Source organism: Delphinapterus leucas, chromosome 12 (genome assembly GCF_059928025.1).
Source record: "Delphinapterus leucas isolate spDelLeu-1000000601 "Yukka" chromosome 12, BTC_Dleu_Yukka2, whole genome shotgun sequence".
Classification (NCBI taxonomy): domain Eukaryota; kingdom Metazoa; phylum Chordata; class Mammalia; order Artiodactyla; family Monodontidae; genus Delphinapterus; species Delphinapterus leucas.
In genome coordinates, this window is record NC_143140.1 from 18,377,301 (window position 1) to 18,394,197 (window position 16,897).

Sequence of the window (16,897 nt, forward strand, 5' to 3'; positions counted from 1 at the left end):
ACACACCACACACCACTCTCCAACTGGCCTCCCTCCATCCCCTGGAATAACAGACAGAATTGATGAGGAGAGAGGTGCTGGTGTCCCGAAAAGCCCAACATCTGGAGTGCCAGAGGCAGGAGGAGACAGAGAAACCATGAGCTTTTAAACAACAAGTATCTTGGGAAATAACCCAAGACAGATAATGCTCTGGATTCCAGGAAGATATGCAGCACGATGCTGTGGCTTGTCTATGAATTCACAGATTTGAATTCATAAGCTATACGACTTCGAGAAAGACAGACTTTCTGGGTCTCAGCTTCCTCATCCCTCCTAAAAAGTGGTTGGAGTCAATCATCTCTTAGCATCTATCAGTATCTAAAGATATTATGGTAAAACAATTTTTTCAGAATAATTCATGAACTGAGCAGATCGCCCAAAATTTGAGCCTTGGTACCGTTTGCCTGGATCAGTTTAGCCCTATAACCCTAATGAGCCTCAGCAGTTTTAGGAAGTAGTGATCAGAAGCAAGGATTCCTGACTCCAGTGCCCCATTTTATCCACCTGCCCCTGCTCCCCTACCCTCGTGATCCAGTCGTATATGTGTCCATTTTGGATATCAATTTCTGTTCTGATAATAACATTACTCAGGAAATACGCGGCCATCAAGATGTTCCTGGCACTTCAGTGATTAGGCAGAACGGACTATGCAGCCTTGTTTCCACAATTCTAATCAAGCAAGGTCCCTCCTAGGAAATCCTATCAAGCTACTGAGGAAGAAGTATGTGGACTTTTCTTTTTAATAAGAGCCTCTAGGTGTGCCAAACGTTTAGAAGTCAATAGGCAATACTTGAGAACAATAGGAGGAAAGGAAAACAATGCTTTTTTTCAAAATGGAAGTGGCCTGATTTTCTTCTGATTATTAAGATTTCTACCACATATTGTCAAATTGCCTTTCAGGAAGCTCATCCTAGCTGATTTTCCCACCAGCATTCCATAGCGACCACTTCATCACACCCTCACCATACAGGTATTGGATTCTGTTGTGTCTTTGTCAATGCGTTGGTTGAATTAATACTATCTTCTTTTTTATTTATTTATTTTTAAATTTTATTTATTTATTAATTTATTTAATTTTTGGCTGCATCGGGTCTTCACTGCTGCACGCAGATTTTCTCTAGTTGCTGAGAGTGGGGGCTACTCTTTGTTGCGGTGTGCGGGCTTCTCATTGCAGTAGCTTCTCTTGTTGTAGAGCACAGGCTCTGGGCGCATGGGCTCAGTAGTTGTGGCTCACGGGCTTAGCTGCCCCGCAGCATGTGGGATCTTCCTGGACCAGGGCTCGAACCCGTGTCCCCTGCATTGACAGATGGATTCTTAACCACTGTGCCACCGGGGAAGCCCCTACTATCTTCTTTAAATTTGAACTTTTAATTATCAGTGAGGTTAAATAGTTTTTCACACATTTACTACAAATTGTTTATTTATGCCATTTGTCCATTTTTCTATTGTTGTGTCTCTTGCTTTATTCATTTAAAAGAGCTCTTTGTGTTAAGGATATTTGTTTTTAATTTATTTTGTCACAAATATTTTTGCCCAGATTGCTGTTTGCATTTTAACTTTGTTCATGAGGTGGGTTTTTTTTCGTGTATAAAAGTTTTCATTCTGTTTTCATGGAGTCAAATATTTTAGTCTTTTGTTTTACTGCTTTTTTCCCTTGCGTAGGAAGGTCTTTCCCACTCCACCAATATGTACATATTTTTCAAGTATTTCACTTTCAATTTTTACACTTAAATTTCTGATGCATCTAGTATGTATTGGTATAAGTGGTGACACAGAGATTTCATTTCATTTTTTTCCAGTTTTTTCAACCCCATTGACTGAAAACTCCATATTTTCTTTTCTGATTTGAAGTGTCTCTCCTTTCTAACACAAAACTCTCATATGTAGGTTTCTGGAGTTCTGACTATTTTCCTTTGATCCCCTCATCTGATGTGAACTGATTCTGACACCACTATCAAAAGTGTTTTTAATGAGTGTGGTTTCAAAATTCATTTTATTATGTGGTGAGGCAATGCTCCCAACTGGTACTTCAAAAATTTCCTGGCTATTCACATAAGTTTCTTGCTCCAGAAGCACTTAGTCACTTGAAGTGAAGTGTTGAATATATGTAAGTATTTTTCAAAATGCACAAACTTGTAAAAGTCTTAAAGCAAAGAATTTTATAGGCAATATCCATCACTCCCTTTTAGAAATATATCTAAAAGACTGATCACTGCTGGTTTTTTTGTTTTTTTTTTTTTTGGCCACACAGCTTGCGGGATCTTAGTTCTCCAACCAGGAATTGAACCCACGCCCTCAGCAGTGAGAGCAGAGTCCTAACCACTGGACCACCACAGAATTCCTATTAAGACTGGTCACTGCTTTAAAAGAATGCTCAGAGTGTGGGTGGTGGTGAGGGTCAGGAATTTTCCAGCCCACAAGATGCATATTTGGTTGGCTCATAATGGCCAAGACAGATTTAAGTGTGATGAAAATGTATGTATATAGTGCATCCTCTTCATCACATTATTCTTAAAAACATTAAAATTATCATATAAAATTATCATATATGATTAAAACATTATCATATGTTTTAAAAACTTTAAAATTATCATATAAGAAAAGAATGCAGCTTACGAGTTCCCCACCATTCATAAAGCTATATGGACTTGTTGCAACAAATCAGTCATTGAGCCTTTCAGTCACATTAATTTCCTCTGCCTTCCCTTAGACCTTGTTTGTCAGGCCCTACCTTGTTTTCAGCCTCTAGGGTCCCCTTTCCCCACAGCAAGAGTTGCTTTATCGCCCCATCTCTGATCTCCTGAATCAGTCACTCACCACCCAAAACCAGGTGAGTGCTCCCACAATCCCATTCACTCACTAGTCACATGGCATTGAAATTGCCATTGTTTTTACCTGTAACCCAGTTAGATACTAGAGATAATATGATATTCACTATTGTACCCAATCCCTAGCTCAGTGCCTGACACAGATGAATCTCAATAAATATTTAGCGAGTCGGTGAACACGACGAACTAAATGTGAAGCAGGAGGGACACAAAGAGCTCCAGCCCAGGACTCTGGGATTTAGTATCATCTCAGTCGTTTTGACATTGCATTACAGAGTCTCTAGGACTGTTCCTCCTCCAGAACTATTCTGCCCCTGAATCCCACCTCCCGGCTCTCCCCGCTGGTCCTGCTGACAGGCTTGCCCAAACGCTGACACCCTGCCTGGGTCAGAACACAACCCTGCCCCACCTGCCTTCCAGGACACCCCATAACCTCATGTTAGATCCTCAGAGGCCAGATACTAGCTTGAACCACTCTTTGTCATCTAAGGCCACACCATTTGGATCCTGTGTTCTACCTGTTGCCAGTTAGCTACGTGCATGGGCCTTGCCTGACGGAGCCTAAAATACGTTCTTCAGGATGAGTGGATTGAACGGATCTCACTCTGGAAACGGTTGTGTTCACACAGCTCAAATCTTTTTCATTGTCACACAATAGTAATGATAGTACTGTTGAAGTTCAACTCCTATGAAAGTTCTGGGAACAGAACTTGAAATAATAATCCAGATATAGATCAGATTGCAGGGTTTTAACCATACATTTATGCTACGTGGAAAAACAAGAGTTCTTTTTCTTTTCTCTAATCTCTCTCTCAAAAGGACAAAATTCTTTACTTTCTGAGAAACCACAAGTCACTTTCATCTGGTTTTCCCCCAGTCCTCTCCTCTATTTGAGCTCAGTGTTTCACGTGTTCATTTTGGTGAGATTCCATTGCAATACATCACCAGGAACACATGTGTTCCACCGGGACCTTATTCCCTGGAAGATGTGAATGGTGATGTAAATAACAGCCTCATTGGAATTTGAAGGAAGTAGTGCAGGAAAGAAAGCTACGGTGAAATAAGGCAAAATCAAGCAACTATAATCAATATTTCCTCCTGGGGTAATGTGGGTAGGATTGATGCTGATAGGGAACTTCAACGGTATTCATCAGCTGGAGCTGTCAGCAGAACATTAATTAAATGGCAGCTGTTGCTTTACCACTTGTAGGGGAGGAGAGCAACTAACTCCAAAATAGATTTCCAAGGATAAGAGCATTTCCAGCTAGTAAACCAAATAAGAGCTTGGTTGTGTTTTGTTTTGTGTTTGTTTGTCGTCGTTTTTTTTTTTTATGAGTTTTGCAGCACATGAGTGAAGAGATGAGGAGCAATTAGACTTGTGTCAATAGTTATGCATTTGGGGCTTCCCTGGCGGCGCAGTGGTTGAGAATCTGCCTGCCAATGCAGGGGACACAGGTTCGAGCCCTGGTCTGGGAAGATCCCACGTGCCGCAGAGCAACTAGGCCCGTGAGCCACAACTACCGAGCCTGCGCGTCTGGAGCCTGTGATCCGCAACAAGAGAGGCCGCGATAGTGAGAGGCCCGCGCACCGCGATGAAGAATGGCCGCCGCTTGCCACAACTAGAGAAAGCCCTCGCACAGAAACGAAGACGCAACACAGCAAAAATAAATAAATTAATTAATTTTTAAAAAATAGTTATGCATTTAAAGTAAGAGTTCTAGTCTGTTGTTGGGAATATACATATATCATGCTAATCACAGCTACAGAGTCTAGCTTCCACTCAGTTAAGCATTCATTACTCTCTGATACTCTAATGAACATTTAAGATGTCTGTTGATTTTTAACTTGTAATAAAAACAATATGTGGTCATTAAAGGTTTAGAGAATACTGAGAAGCAGAGAAATAATCACCCATGGTCAGTGATTGTTATTCCCATGTTTATATAAAAAAAATTATGTTCAGTCCAATTACTGATCAAAGCTGCTCAGTAATGTTTCCTTCCTCAATTCCATGACACTTAACAGATTCAACTTATTGAGCACTTGTTTTATGAAACATGGCTCTAAAAAAAGTCCCAAGTCATACCTGAATCTATATATCACGTTCATTATTTAAATTTACATGTAAATATTTATCATAGAATATTTATTATAATCTTTCACTTTTTGTTGAGTTGCTATTGCTTACAGAAATCTGTGCTATAGTATTTGCCATTAGTGATTTTCATCTTGGTAAAGTTCATTTAACCAGACAATGTATATAGATTTTTCCCAAGGTGTAAAAAAGCCTTCTCTATAGAAATGTAAACTTACAGAATCAATCAGAAAATTAATTCCATAATGCAACCTAAAAATGTATACTTTAAGAGATCTTTGGAGTACGCTGACCCTCCAGCCAGTCACTTCCATGGGACAGACCAGCTTGTTTCTAATGCACCTGCTGCTATAGAAGAAGTGAAGTGATTAATCCCTTCCTGTTGTTGCTGAGGTCATGAGAAGTTAGGGGGTAGTAAGAAAGTCCAGAGATGGGGAAATCCCAGGGAAAATGGTGAACACAGCCAAACTCACAGGGTTAGGGGAAAAGTCAAGGTCTGAACGAGAGAGTAGAGTTTGTGGTTAGAATTTCCACATAAAGGTAAAAAGATATGTGCCCAAAAGTAAGACAGGAAATTTTATAACGGTCCACAAAAGAAAGACTGGATAAAAGAAACAAAGTCACTGGGGAAAATGGAACGCTTTGGAACAGTCTCTAAGAGAATGGATTGTCTCCAGTTGGCACACTTATTGGGAAAATAGAGAATGCAAGGACCCCATCTCCAGTCAAGCAGCAAACCAGCTAGTGGGATCTCAGAGCACCAAGGCCAGTTGCCACAAGACCCCTGATGCTGAAATAGGGAAGCAGCTGCCACTCAACACCTTACATTCTCAGAGTTGGCTCCAGAACAGCAAAGTGATTAAGAGATTAAGAGCACAAGCTGAGGAGTCCAATTGCCTGCACCCAAATCGCAGATCTGCCACCTGCTTGTTGGAGGGCCTTGGGCAGCTCCCTCAGCCTCCTTATCTGTACATGTAGAGTGTACGAGTATCTGCCTCACTTCTGCCTTGCTAGTGCCTAACACATAGAAAGCAGTCATTAAATATTGGCTACTTTGTTGTTTATTATGATCATGTGATAGAAAAGGTAATAGACTCAGCCTCAGAGGACACTGTAACTTCTACCAAGCGACCTCTCTTCCTTCATCCTGGTACCTTCTTTAAAATGAAGAGATTGGATTAGATAACTGGTTCTCAACCCTGGATGCACATTAAAATCACATAAAAGCTTCCAAAATAGATCAACACTTGGGCACGCACTCAGGCCAGCTTGAATCAGAACCTCTGGGGCATCGCCTGGACATCTGCATTTTCAAAGCATCCCAGGTGACTCTGACACACAGGGAGTGTTGAGAACCGCAGACTAGATGACCTGATGGTCCCGAGTGAGCTCAGAGTCTAGAGGTTTCCACTCTCTTTGGTATGGGTGGCTCCAGGACCAAAGCTGTATGATCATGGACAGTGTGAGACTCAGAGCCCCCATTCCTGCTGGAAGTCAGACCAGCTGTGGCAATGCCAAGAGAACTAGGAGGTCTCACAGAATGTCTGAATTATCATGCGGTTTGGGTGCCAAGAGGAATTTAGAATAATTGAATGAGAAAAAAAATACTTCCAGAAGCCAACCAGTGAAGCCCTTTGTCTCCAAAGGATATAACACTAATTCTTTCCCTCCTTTGACACTGTTACACCTTTTTACATAAAGACAGGGAGGACAAAAGGGAAATTCTTTGTTTGTCGTAAGGAAGTCAGGAGAGATCATGTGAATGAAAAAGAGTGCCTTAATGAAACATAATACATCACGACCTTTATTTTGGATTAAATAGGTCTATGCCACAGAGCAAAGAGTGTATTTGCTTCAGGAAGGTGTTTAGCCTGTCAGGAAAGTAGCCTACAAGTCCTGTGTGCTGACCAGTAGTCAGCATGTAGGAGCGGGGCTGGGGTGTGCTACATAGTTGTGACAAGATGCCGTTTGTAATTCATAGAATAGAATTTCTCAGAAGGTAGAGATTCTTTCTGTTATGTGTTTATTTCACGTGAAACATTCACCTTCTTGGGATATTAAATCCTACCACCTGGGATATTTGATACACAGGAAAAGTAGAGTATTTATGGCCACTGGCGTAAGAAAAAGCAAAGCGTTATCTGCTCCATCAAAATTGTATTAGAACTGCTCTCCTTTTACTTCAGATAGTACAAAAGTTAAGTGTCATGCAAGTAAATAGAAACTCAAAAATTCCAATTATATCCAGAGAGTCAGATTTTTGGCCTCATTGGAGATGACTCGGATTTGAATAAAGATAAAAGAACTAAATAGAATAATAAAATATCTCACACCATTGCTCCACTGAAGCAAACCACTGGCTGAAAAGTATCAGGTAATTTTCCTTAAACTACAGCCAGCTCTGTTTTTCAGAAGGAACAACATGCTGTTAGGCTGACAACTCACTCCCTAAACAAAGTCATTGGGAGTCAATAAGGCTCTTATACAGAATGAGACTTTCTGTCCCCTTCCTCGGTACCTCCCCCAACAACCTTACACACACCACCGAAGGCTTCTTCCAGCTTTATTGCTACCAACAGCTGGAATAAGTATGTTGCAGGACTCTCTCTTGAACCACTTAACAAACGGAATGCCCATGACCAAGGCAGAGATCTGCAGAGCATTTCTTTACAATAGGAGGGGGAGTTCTAACTTGTCAACAGGAGCAACAACAGACCAAAACCCCCAGTGGCATCAAGGGATCTGGCTACAAGAGCGCCCATAACAGATCATAAATCCAAACGCTCCACGTGTTCCTTCTCCAGAGAATCATCTCAGCAGCGTAGAAGCCGAGAACCACGCTGTGCCATCCACCACTGTGGAAGAAGAGCTTCTGTGTTCCAGGGCCCCAGGCCTAGCTCTTCCTGGGTCGCCCAGCTCCGCAGGCCATTACAGCTTCTGGCTCTACTTCAGGACCCTGGAGAAGAGCCCCATTGGCCTTTTGACCCCAGATCTCTTTGTTCTTTGCTCTTAGTGAATCTTTTCAGACTGCAGGGTCACATTCGACACCTTTCACCAAAACGTCTCACAGTCATCTAGGTAGAGGTCCTCCTTGAACAACTGCCTGCATTACAAGAAAGTGGTGAAAATATGGGCTAAATAAGATCAAATTTCCTGGGTTAGAATCTCAAATCTACCACTGAGCAAGTTACTTATCATCTATAAACCTCATTTTTCTAATCCATAAAACAAGAGATAAAAATAGTGCCTCATCGGGTTGTTATGAGAAGTAAATAAAATCATTCAAAGTGCCTGGCACAGAAAAATCTCCAGTATATGATATTACTGGCATCATGTATATATTCTAAATAATTATGCATAGCTCTATAATACATACATTAAGTAGATAATCTATATTATATGTAGCTGTTATTATCATTATATTATCTATTATATCACTATATAAGAATTGGGATTCAGATGTCCCAGTCATTAGTAGGAACACCTGGCATGCTGGGCAACGATCTATGGAATGAACAGAAGATGGAAGGTGGGGATTTGTCACCAAAGTTGAGGGGTCCCCGAGGAGTGAATTCTACCAAAGCAGCTGCCTTCCTTAAGGACCAAACAACAGGCTGTGACCAAAGCAGTTGGTCTGGCGGTGTCCAAACCAGAGGATGAGATCTATCAAGACAGCATGTGAAAGTTAAGCTTATGTGTAACGGCCCCTCCCTCGTCCAAATTCCAGGCTGCCCGTGAAGCATGCGTCACTCACTAAACAGTTAATGAAACACAAAGAGCCTTGAATATCTCAAGTGTCACATTTCAAGACTTATAGAATAATTAGGAAAAATCTGAGCTGGCAAAACTCTTCCTGGCTCGTGCTGGCAAGCAGACCATCTTTGTTTTCCATTAGTGTGTGTTGTCGTCACAGTAACTGCAAGGCTCCAAATACAGGCCCGGGGTGTCATTTCCTCATGTACTTAGGCTGCCACACTGAAATAGCATTATGAACTCAGCAATGCCTCTTCCTTTCCTGTGGTATCTCAGTCAAAGAAGCAGGCCCTAAAAGGAGTTACTTAAGACATAAGTATATTAAAGACATATAAAGAAAAATAAAGTCCATTTATCCCTATTACTGTATCGCCTATGACTCATGTGTGTGTCGGGGGGGACCTTATTTTTGCAAAGATCTTTTATATAAACAAGGCAAGTTGGCAGTAATTTGATTGTCTTGGTGATGTCAGCAGTCTACTGTTTTCAATCAAATTGCCTTTTGGCTTTAAATCTGTAGCAAATCATTTTTTAAAGAATGCATTTGGCCAACTCTGATATGCCCATTTCATGGCTTTCTTTCACCTTTTCCTTACAAAGATAAGCAGCAGATAATTCACTTCTTCAAAGTAACTTGGAAAGATTGAAAGATTGCAATTACAATTATTGAAAAAGCAAAAAAAAAAAAAAAAAAAAAGACTATTTTCAAGTGTAGACATATAAAGTCCTTGGCCAGTAAAGCAACAATTGTTTTCATCTATGTTTTGGTGAAGGAGGTAGGTGACAGCATTTAAGCAAAAAAGCAAAAACAGAAAAATCCCTGAACCTTAAGGGTTCAATGAAAGTCAGACCACTTGAGATAAGTTCTGCATTAGCTTTAAAAATTCTTTTTAAAGTCTGTCTTTCACTAGACCTCAGAAAACATAAATCACACAATATTATGCACATTGACACCATTTCCCAAAAAGGAAACGCAACACCAACGTTCTTTTGACTTTTCAGTGCTGCTGTGGCTTAAACAAAGCTCTCAGGGACTGGAGCGCTGGTTAATATCGTGTTTCTCCATCTCTTTCCTGGGAGTTTCTCAAGTTCTGCAATCAGCTGGTCAACAGCCAACTGGAGCTGCCCAATTCATGCTGGACTTTCCTTATTCTAAGTTCTTACACAACTTGCTGCCTATCCTTTGAAATTACACCGCCTCAGCTACTGCCATGGGGAAAGTCGTATTCTGCCTGCAGCCTTTTCTCTTCTCTGATTAGCTAAAGAGTAGGACTGACCATTTAAGGAAAAAAGAAGAACATAAGCCAATATGTTTTCCTGAGGTTCCCATATTTTTGCCCTAGAACCTTTATAATGTATTCTATAAAGCCAGGAAAATTCTTTTCTTTCCTTCCTTTCTTCTTTCTTTCTTTCTAAAACAAGGTCTTCATTAGAGAATGATCATTCCGAAATTCAGTTTGCCTTATCTTTTAGAAACTTATCCTTTCAATTGTGAAAAATAAAGCAAAATGGACAGGTCTAAACTGTGAGTACCCTGCATAAGCTAGTAGAAGTTACTAAGAAACTTCTCCACTTTTGAGTGCGTCATATATTTTTGTTAAGTTAAATATACAGAATAGTGAGCACCCCATAATATACTCATACATCTTTATGAGGTAACACTCTTTTTTTGCCTTGGAATATACTTTCTTGCCATGTTTAAGAGGAATGACTAGGATTAAGGGCAATGAGTAGCAAGAATTCACTTGTATTTGGTGAGGCTGAAGCTCGTGTGAGATGACCTTTTTTGGTCTTTTCATTTTTATCTGTTACTAGGCTAGTAAAACAAAACAAAACATCTAAGGGAAGAAATAAAGAATGATAAATTTAATAATATATCCCTCCTTGGAAGAGGAAGTCTCCCAGCGTAGTCGGCTATAAAAGAGATACCCAAGCACTACGTATAAACACACTTTATCTCCAAGTGCAAATATAGAAACCATGGAACGGTCTATGCTGTGGGTGATTTCTTGGCCTTTTTAGTAATAATTCTATAAGACAGCACACTGCTGAGTGATAACGGAGGGATTGAAACATAAATTCCATACTAAATTATTGGCTGGAGCTCAAACTATGTCTGCTTGGAGTACACAGCAGCAAAGTATGTCCCTGACAGGATTCCACATTTAAACAATACATTCTTCTGTCTTTCCTATGATCTAAGAACCTGATTTTACAAACCGTCTGTATCTAAGATTTTTGTGTGCAACAAAGATTAAACTAAACAGATAACTATATTTAAGGTGTACTAATAAAGCAAGAATAGCATAAAATTATTGAAAAGTCTATTGGGCAACTGTAAGTTTTATCAACTCGTTTAATCTTCAGAACAACTCTCTGAGGAAGCTAGTATTATTACCCTCATTTTAGAGATGAGGAAGCTGAGGCACAGAGAGTAACTTCCCCAGGGTCATAGTGAGCTGAAACCTGAATTCAGGCCGTCTGACTTGCCTATGCAATTAGCCTTTCCTGCCTCCTCCATCTGAATGACACATCCAGCTCAGATATAAGGACGCAAAACACATTTTATTAGCTTATCTTTCATTCTACTGCTACATATCTTTAAAATAATTAATGTATAAACAAATGTATGTTGCGGGCTTTCAGATATTATTTTTCTAATAAGCTGTTACCAGCCTTTTTTCTCTTAAACCTGTCTGCTGAAATAGATCTCAGCCTAAGCTCAGCCCTTCACTTCCCATGATGCTGCTGTTTTAAAACCCACATGTTAGAGAGGGGACAAATTAGTGAAGATGTCAATTAAACAAGCTCTGTAAAATCTTATTTCTTAGGGCAACTGTTTTGTGAAGAAATGCTCATCTTCCAAAACAGACAATTAGCATTAGTTGAGAATGAGTATTTTACCACAAAGTGTCACTTCTAAAGAATAAGTAAAAATTATAACCACTGGGAAATCATTGCTAAATGAATATATTAAATATTTCATAAGTTTCTTTGAGAAAATCCCATAGTGATTCTTGGTGAACACCCATTTAAAAGAGTAATTTTAACCTCCTTGGCCGTCTTAAAATGTAAAGAGAATTCTTTTCTTTTGATGAACACGGAAAAAAATTAGTTCAGAATCATGATTCATGCTTTATCTCACACAGTAAGGCTACAGGTTTGAGGAGTGATTTAAAATAAAACTGAGAAATGGCTCTTTTAAAAATATTTACGGAAAAATAAAAAGGGATAATCATGATATTTAAATATTTTAATGTTCAAGGCCAGATTTTAATCCATGATGACCCACAAATGGAAGGAACCATGATTTAAAGGTATAGTACCAAAGGTAACTATAAATAGAATCTGGTACCAGAAGATGATAAAAGTATACGAGTTATAGTATTTAGAGCTCTAGGTGTATACACAGGAGATGCATGTATAAATATATATATAGTCTTTATATATCCACCTTCCTATTTCATTCCCACGAGGTACATCATCTCCACAATCAAGTACACGAGCGTAGTCACAATTACTTGTAATTTTTCTGTACTCGGTAAAACTATGAAGACCTTCCTTGAGAAATTTTTGAGATAAAAAGCTATTAACCACACTTACAGTTGCTTGTCTTGATTTTATACTTACCTATACTTTCTCACATGCTCACCATTAGAAATCCAGAGCCAAAAATGTTCATAGAACATCCACAGGGTAGATGGGGCCGAACTGCTCCAGAGCCAAGGGATGCTTAGGACAATGCTTTGTACCTGGTCACCTTCATAAAACTGTTCTGAATTTAAAGAAGTAAACCCTGCTCCAAAGGACCCTAATTCTAACAGAGCACCAAACAGCCCAAACTAAGAAGGAATCACTTCTAAATGGTATGGTCTGGGAAATCATTGTGAAAGTGGAAGCCACTGATCTGGGTTTTAAACAGCGGACAAAGTCTCTACAGGAGAGAGGAGGAAAAGTGTTCCAGGCAGGAGGGAATGAAAGGGGCAGAGGTGGAGCATTGAAATATGCAGTATGTAGGTGTTTGGAGAAGGGCCCAAAATCTGAACTATCTGAAGCAGAGGGACACTTGTTGTTGAGTAGTGGGAGCTGAGACTGGAAAAGTTAAGTACATGCCAGATGATGGAAGGTTCTCAAAATACCCAGCCTAGGTGTTTGGCAGTGACTAGTTGCAAAAGATAAGCGAGGAGTAGGAGAGACAAGCATAAGAAAATTAACCCCAGGGTCATGGGCAAGGTGGTCTGGATGGCAACGAGGGGTGGAAGAGGAGCAGCGCTGTTATCATACAGACCAAGGATGAAGGGAACAGACCTTAGGGTGGTGGGAGAAACGGCAATGGGCTCTCTTATGGTCAAGGGTCAAAACAACACAGACGTGAGCTTGAGTGAACGAGAGAACACAACCTGCACCGCTGATTGTTCATAAACTGGAGGAAAGCACGTGCTCTAACCTGAGCTATTTTTGATTCTCAAGGGTAAACTTACAGTCATGAAGACAATGATACTCAGAAATCAATCCATCAGGAAACATGCTTTCACCCAGGGCCAAATGCTGTACTCAGTTATCCTCACACTGTTCCACTAACTCCAAAAGAAATTACATGCCTCCGAAATCTACGAATGGCAGATTTTGGCTTTACACAGACGTTTGTAAGCCAACAATGTGACCCTTCCTAAGATAAAAACAAGAAAAATGTAAAGCATTTAGTTCAGACTTTTTGAAACTCTTTAAAGACAAAGATACTTCATCTCCACTAAAGCACCAGAAGTTTCATTCTCTGATACCAAGTTTACCAGAGTGCATTTTGCACTGCCACAGTCATTATACGTGATTAGCTGCATTTACTTTGTAAACTAATCACGCAATCAGAATCATGAAATATAATATGTACTGAAATGTATGTACTATTTCATTTTTCTGAGCATATGATATATAAGCTTTAATTAGTTTTTCTTAAAATAGGAACATTTACTGAAAGAGTTGATACATTCTTGTCAACAATTTGTTCAAAACTGGTTTGGGGTAAATTACTTAAGTTGCCAAAATAGACTCGAATAATTTCTTTTAAAATGTGCATTTGTATCTTCTTTGAAATTATCCTTAGTTTAGAATATTTTTTCAAATTATCATGTTCACTTAGAGGAACAAGCTTCTTACACAAATCCAACCCAACTACAGACACGAGTTACCAATACTAACCACGTCACCAATGTGCAGCCGTAAGTTGTGCCAGATTCAGTGTGATATTGATCACGCTAAGCAATTCTGATAAAACAGCATGGAAACTCATGGAAGGGGAGACAGTACAACAGACAAAAGGAGGATTTCCTTCACACTATGGTGAACACATTCATACACACATACGTGCAACTTAAGAAAGAATTTTTTCTAATACGTTCAATTTGAGTTTTAAAAATCAGAATCTGTCTCATCTATATACAAGCAATTACTCAATGTCTTTTTTAAAAAAACACACAAAATAGTATTCTCCTGAATACTATTCAACAACTGCAAAAGCAGTGATCTGAAACCAGGCATATCTTGTGCCTAGTGAGAAGCACTCGGGGTGACTGTCATGTAACGAGGTCAGAACCAGCACAAGGTGTACCAGTGTAATCAGAGAATCCGGCAAAGGAGAAGCCAGCCAGTCAAAAGCACAGCAACGCAAACACCACGCGGGACTTGCCTCTCATTTACCACACAAGCTGCTCAGCTAGTTTCATTACATGAAAGTTAGTTTGCTTCTAGAGAAAATACCCCTCCCATTGGTTAGCCATCCTCATTGTGAAAGGACTGTGAAGTTGTCCTTTGTCGTATTTCTGTTACCTGCCAGAAAATGATAACTTGGCAGACATATTTTGATCGCTATTAAAGCATCATTACAATCTTTGTGTTTAGAAAACAATCGGATAATTCTGAGAAAGAGATGACTTTCTGATTCTTTAAAAAGAATTCACAGTGATCGTCATAATTCCTAAATGTGTTATCACATAGTGGAACAGTGAGAATCAAAGGAAACAGACAACACAGAATCAGAGAGAGCTCTCTTCTTGTGGAAACAGAGATTTCTTAAGACAGTAGGTAGCTGTGTATTTTGGTCTTACCTGACTGGCAGCTCGTCTAACCAAAGGTACGTCCTTTATGGAGGTAGCTTATCCTTGGAAGAACCCAGTGGCTTGCCCCACAGCCCAAGAGAGACTGGAGTTCTGGAAAACTATCCAGCCCAAAAGAATACAGAGGAAAAAGCTTTTCCCACTTTCTTTCCTGGGACTAGCCAATAGCTGAAGTCATGCAGGAAACTGGGTAGAGAGAAGGGGAAAGCAGCTTCTTCTCCCTGAAATCCCGATCAGCAGAAATTGGAGGCTGTTGTATATCTCCCACCCAGACTTTTGTTTAAAAGTTTTTTCAACTGTTGCTAGGTGTTGGGTTCTGAGATTAGGTTTCTCGTCTTCTGCTCCCTTCACAGCACTGTCAGAGCAGTGACTTTGTTGAGAAGCTGAGCTCGCGTGTGCTATATTTAACCAGTGTTCTCAGCAAGTCAAGCCTGTCAACAGCTGAGAAGTTTGGAGCCGGCTCTGCTCAGCTCCTCGGCAGCTGGGTTATCAGTGGATACAGCTCTGCTCACGCTGTAAAAGACTGCGGGGAAACGGCAGACCCTTTTAAGGACTGCTGCTCATTACACAGAGGTAACTATTGTTGGAAGCCCTTAAATGCAGATTGTGATTTGGAACCTCAAGGCAGTTGCCTTGAGCAGAGCAATTTATCAATGCAATATTCTGCTCAGTTAGGCTTTCTCAGATAAACGGTCTTAAATAGAAAAGGCTTTTAAAACTGTATGACAACTCTTGGGAAAATTCACAGTAAAAGATCATTCCCAGGCAGCTTTTTACATTGATGTGTTGCATTCGTAGCTAGATTACATTCATACCTGGCATATCAGACTTAACCAGCTTATATACCTGACTGTTATTAAAGTAAGTTTATCATAAAGGAACGTCTATAACATTATGTTTTTGAAAGGAAAATCTTAGCGTTCTCACTCAGGTCATTCATTCAAAGCAAGAAACAGAGAACACTCCAGGAAAACCAGGACTTCAGACACCTCTGGTTGTCAACAGCCTTGTCTCATCATTAACCCTCCAGTCTCCAAAACCAGAGAGCGATCACTTCTACCCTGAACTCCAACATAAAGAATGTCTCAAGATATTTTTATTTGCTTTATTCTATGTCGGAAAATAGTATGAATCTCCCAAGATTAAGAATCATGAAAAACGTGTGCTTAAATCTATTCTTGGGACTCCCTTACTAATTACATATGTGAAATTAACAGTAAGAGGACCTGAGAGAGTGTCTTTTAGCCACAAAGTAGGAAGGGATGCACACACGTGCTCACACACACAAAAACACACACCATTACTGGCTAACACACTAGAATATTGCCCTGACAAAAATCCTGCCACTACCACTAAAAATGTTGACTCCTTTCCTGAGATCCATTTGTCAGTTTAATGTTACCGTTTTTAATGATACCCTTTTTTTGACATGCAAACTGAAGTTGGACCAAGGAGACATGTAAAGGCATAGATTGCATATTTTAAGTGTTGCATACTTGCGAAAAGAGGCTTAATCTGCTAAAGAACCCTGATGTCTGTCTGGGAAAGGCTGCCACTTTTCACAAGGGGTGTGTGTGTCCTTCTTTTTAAAGAAATGACACTTACATCCAAGGTTAGATGAGCCCACACCTCAACCAATGAGAAAACGTCTCAGCTCCCCTCAACCCACCCACCACACTAACAGCATTCATCCTCCCCCTCTAATTTCTTTACTACTGTTCATATATAAAATTGCATTTGTTCAGATTCTTCTCAGTCCTTCTGGGTCTGGGCCAACGCTCATTTTTTTAAAAAGACTTCTATTAAGATGAAAGCATTCTTATCAACTATACTCCAAAAAAAGAAAACAGAGATGAAAGCATTCTTAAAAGAAACTGCCTCTTCTGGAACGCTACTGGATCTTTTAGAGACCATCTATTCACAGTCCCTAGAAAGTGGGTTCTAATAGGCAGTGGACGTGTGTGACTGGGCTGTGACATGGTTCAGAGAGGGACTAGGAGAATTTTTTAAAAAACATTACAAAGGGGGTGGTGTGGGGAGATAATTGTTTGAAAAATGCCCACACCCCACTC

General features: G+C 40.0%; 1 protein-coding gene across 2 annotated transcripts in view; it reads right to left on the minus strand.

The window, feature by feature from the left end:
- FILIP1 (filamin A interacting protein 1) overlaps positions 1-16,518 on the minus strand; it is a 195,143-nt gene extending 178,625 nt beyond the window's left edge. For both annotated transcript variants that reach the window (XM_089921748.1, XM_022590352.2), the window contains exon 1: positions 14,817-16,518. The gene's annotated coding sequence lies outside the window, so the exon portion shown is untranslated. The remainder of the gene's footprint in view (positions 1-14,816) is intronic.
- Positions 16,519-16,897: the final 379 nt, after the last annotated feature.